This window comes from Anopheles arabiensis (genome assembly GCF_016920715.1).
Source record: "Anopheles arabiensis isolate DONGOLA chromosome X unlocalized genomic scaffold, AaraD3 X_pericentromeric_contig0005, whole genome shotgun sequence".
NCBI classification, from domain to species: Eukaryota; Metazoa; Arthropoda; class Insecta; order Diptera; family Culicidae; genus Anopheles; species Anopheles arabiensis.
Window position 1 is genome coordinate 197,501 of NW_024412083.1, and position 5,000 is coordinate 202,500.

The following is a 5,000-nucleotide window of genomic DNA, read 5'->3' on the forward strand; positions in this document are numbered from 1 at the left end:
GACCACCGAGATTTGTTCTGTGACGCCGGAGCGTCGTTGGCGCCACTCGATAGACTGCACAAGCAGACAACGTCGGATGCATTGCACATGGCTAGCGGATCTACTCTCTGCACTGCGTCGGGTGTTCCTACGTCTGTCTGGAGACATTGCTAGGCCAGTACGGCACTCTGCGCACTCTTGCTTGTCCTCTTCGAGCGACGGGCCTCTAAGCGGGGTTGTATTCCGGTACGACACATCGACTGGTACACATTGCACGCACTAACGATCTCTGCACTGAATGGAACTCATTCATAACCACCGTGACGGGAGACTTTGCTAGTACGCACGATACTCTGCGCATGTGCACATGTTTTACAACCCAACCAACTTAAGCACCTAGGGGAAGTTGTGATGCCATCTGAACACCCACCGACTGATGCATTGAACGGCTAAAGTTGACCTTCAATCCGAACTGGCACTTTGCGGCGTGGAGGCAGTTGCGCGACCACTCCTATCCCAAACCAACAAAGCATGGTGTATCCTAAGTGTTCGGTACAAGCACACCACGACGGGACACATTGAACGGTTCAGCGATCTCTCTGCACTAGTGGAAGAACTCCAACGTGATACGGGAGACATTGCTCTAAACCGAACGGCATCTCTGCGCGTTTACTTGACGCACCCCAACTTGGTCAACTGTTGGACTTTTCGTAATCACGGCGGGACACATTGAACGAGCTCTAACGGATCTCTGCACGCATGGAACATGGTGGCGGGAATCATTGCTAGAACCGAACGGCGCCTCTGCGCGATGTACAAAGCCCAACAGGAACCTCGTATCGGCTGCCGAGCCGGAGCTTGAACAACTTGGACTTTCACCTCTAATTTATATCAACTCACCACTCCCCGAGGGATCCGCAGAATTGCTTCTGGGTCCCGTATCGTTATTTGCGATTCGTGTTTGCATTACACTACATTGAACTATTCCAACTTGTTTATCCGCATGGCGAACATTTGCTGCATAGAACATTTAAGTTCCACTTCGCTCTCCCCTACGTGGGTCTGAGCTTCGCTCTCAGGGAAAAAATATGCCACATTTGGTAGGGAGACCCGGTTTCATCACGCTTTGTGCCCTGCACCATATATACCCTCATAAATTTATTCATTGGATTAGATCCAAGGAACACCAGATCATGCACCACTACCCATAATAGCTCATCGAGCTTAGCGTGAATCCTTCGGGTTTCCCTAAGAAGTTCGATTGGTCTTGCAGAGTTTAAAGACAACGAAGCTTAGTTTCAAGCAATGGTTAATATACGCGTATTCAAAACCCTTAGCTGTTACAACTTTTTACTAGAAACCATCACGACGAAGTCTTTGGGTCCGTAGACCCGTGATGTACTGCTCCAGGAACGTTTTATAGGGTGGAAGCTCAAAATCATAGGTTAAAATCATCGGCAGAGCCCACCAGACACCACTTTTGCTTCATTAGTTCGGACTATAGGCATACGACGATTTTTATCGCGGAGGGACGTATGACCCAAACGGGGGCTTAATGACCCACTGCCACTGCAAACCATGCTCCTACGACTAAATAGAGGTAAAACTACGATTTGGTGCAATCTTCATGTTTGACCTCGTAGCAAGGTACCCTCCCTATAGTAGGCAATGAGCAAATGATCATAATCCCAGGAGGGCAAAAATGGGAACCCGAAAGGAAAGCGCTGTTGGCGCGCCTAAGCTACTGGCCCGTAGAGTAAAAATGGTACCCCAACAAAGTTGTCGATTGACATTCTGATTGCACTTTTTATCATCTAGGGTGCGTTCCTTACACGTTTTGAGGGTTTTAGCGAAAAACATGTTTTGAGCCACACGAGCTCTCCGGCCCGCTCGGTGCACATTTTTGAAAAAAGCTAGGAGCTGCCCCTAGGTTCGGGGTGTCACAAAATATTGAAAAGTGGTCAAAAACCGCTATCCAGAATCGGATGTAGAATCATTAGACGAACTTAAAATTGTTCTACGACCAATGTCTGCGACGTTTAGTATTCAAGATATGGCCCGCCCTAGGTCTGACCTGGCATTTTCGTGAAAATTTAAAGCATGGCCATAGGGACGGGTAAAATAGCTATTTTGAAGCAAAAACCACCTCACTTTAAATGGCCATAACTTTTGAAAAACAAGAGCTAGGGTGCGTTCTCGACACGTTTTGAGGTGTTTTAGCGAAAAACATGTTTTGAGCCACACGAGCTCTCCGGCCCGTTCGGTGCACATTTTGAAAAAGCTAGGAGCTGCCCCTAGGTTCGGGGTGTCACAAAATATTGAAAAGTGGTCAAAAACCGCTATCCAGAATCGGATGTAGAATCATTAGACGAACTTAAAATTGTTCTACGACCAATGTCTGCGACGTTTAGTATTCAAGATATGGCCCGCCCTAGGTCTGACCTGGCATTTTCGTGAAAATTTAAAGCATGGCCATAGGGACGGGTAAAATAGCTATTTTGAAGCAAAAACCACCTCACTTTAAATGGCCATAACTTTTGAAAAACAAGAGCTAGGGTGCGTTCTCGACACGTTTTGAGGTGTTTTAGCGAAAAACATGTTTTGAGCCACACGAGCTCTCCGGCCCGATCGGTGCACATTTTTGAAAAAAGCTAGGGAGCTGCCCCTAGGTTCGGGGTGTCACAAAATATTGAAAAGTGGTCAAAAAACCGCTATCCAGAATCGGATGTAGAATCATTAGACGAACTTAAAATTGTTCTACAACCCCCAGTCCGACGCCTCGTATTCGAGATATAGCACTTTGTAGGTCTGACCGAGCAATTTTGTACTGAAATGTATGGCGGACATGTTATTCATTAAACAACATTAACTTGCATCGTGCCCTACTTCATCGGCACAGCTACTATCGACTATCTATTGTTGAAATGGATTGAGTTTGACCATTTTAGCTCTTTTCTTATGCCGTGCACCAACAGTGTGTACCGATCAGGGAAAGTACACTACGTACGCGTTCATGGATGTATATGTTGGTACAAGTTGCCGGTCGGAATAGCAGTGCACCAAAACTGTGTACCGATCAGGAAAGTACAAGACGGAGGGCGCAGCCCGAGCGTACTGCCGATTCATAGATGTCCATGTTGGTACAACCTACATGTACGTACCTTGTTTTTGTATCAAAAGTTCCAATAAAGTGTTTGTATGCTTAAAATGCTTATCTCAACCGGTCACCTTTTGGCCTGCCCTTTTATAGACAGAAACCTAGAACGATACTCGCGATGTTTGTGTTTTTCCATTCGCCCGGGACGACGAAATGAGCTCTGTGCACATCGTGCAGAAAACTGTCTCCTCCTCGTATGTTTTGTCCCTCCACGCATATAATCACCCACATTTGTGTTCAACACGGACGGCGCAGCCCGAGCGAACGCGTTAATGTTTATGTTTGTGCACACTAAAGTTACAATCCTAGGATTTGGTTATTGCGTCGCAGTGCCCGACCGTCGCGGACACCATTCTTGGACAAAAGTCCAAGTACGTAGAGTACATTCCCTAGGTATGTGCCCGTTCGTGACTTTCGTTGCGTGCTTACAGACACGCTTGGGTATGTTTACCATACAAGGTTTACTAGGAAAACCTGGGAAGGACGCTTGCCCTCCCGTTGCGGACACCATTCTTGGAAAGAAGTCCTGCTACGTAGCGTTCTTTAATGTACTTGATCAGTTTGTATTGCATTTGCTTTGTGCAATTGACTTTTGCTAATGCTCACTAAGGGGTGTTCGTTTGCGATGTGTATGATAAGCAACTGTCTATTCTAACCAGCAGTTAAATAACACTTTTCACCCAAATCATAGGAACGTAGAGTACTTTCCCTGATCGGTACACAATTTTGGTGCACCTCTAACTTCGCCAGCACTTTATCGTTACGTTTTGTGCACAACCTTGGGACATGGTGTAAGTTTCATCATTGTTATGTTTGATTCGGTTTATTATGATTGAAAAATACGCTACGTCCTAGAAATCTGAACTCGAATACTTTTGCCACGTTGCGCAAAAAGCTACTGAGCAACTCCTAGCCGTTTACCGATTTAAAATTTAATTTTCGTTATTAGTTTTAAAAATACGCTAAGTCCCAAAAATCTGAACTCGAATACTTTTTCTATGTGCCGCCAAAAGCTACTGAGCAACGCCTAGGTTGGTACATTTTTGGTACATGGAGTGTATGCGTGCAGGCGTACTGCCGTGCTGGACCGGAAAATCGCACTTGCTACTAGAACGTAGAGTAATTCCCTAGATAGGTGCTTTTGCATGCCTCTGTTCGACGTCCATGCAACTTGGAACGTGCGACACACGTAGCTAGGCTTCTCCATACATATTCCCTAGGGTAGCACCAAATTGCACACTTTCAGGGGTATATTTTGGTACGGTGTACTGTGCATGGTACAAGTATCATTAGCTCGTGCAATTTATTTTGCATCAAGTTGCGATTGCTGGTGCGTCGAGATAGGAGTGTTTCGCGACTTTTGCCAAGCTTTGGTGCCATTTTGTGAATAATTAATGTTCTAGCCACAATAAACGTGCAACATAATGCCAATAACGAAAACGCCATTTTCAAGGGACTTCCAGTCAAAATGTTTGCAATCAGCGCTTTCCTGTCGAGTTCAGGATTTGGGACTGAGCGTTTTTTTCACGATCCAATCAAACGACCAGTTCGTGAATAAACAATTCATACAACAGTGCATCCCTTCAAAGTAGAAAAAGCCGAATGCTAGGGAGCTCCAGTCAAAAACGTTGTCATTGGCGCTTTCTTCTCGAGTTCAGGATTTGGGACTTAGCGTTTTTTCACGATCCAGCCAAAAGACCAGATCGTGAAATAAACGATTAATACAACTGTACTAGTACATCCCTTCAACTGAAGCAAGCGCACCATACATGACCCGTACGCTAATCATCCAAGCACATGACACGTCAACTAAGTCAACACATAATACAACTTGGAAAACTAACGGGTAAGTAGGTCATCTCGT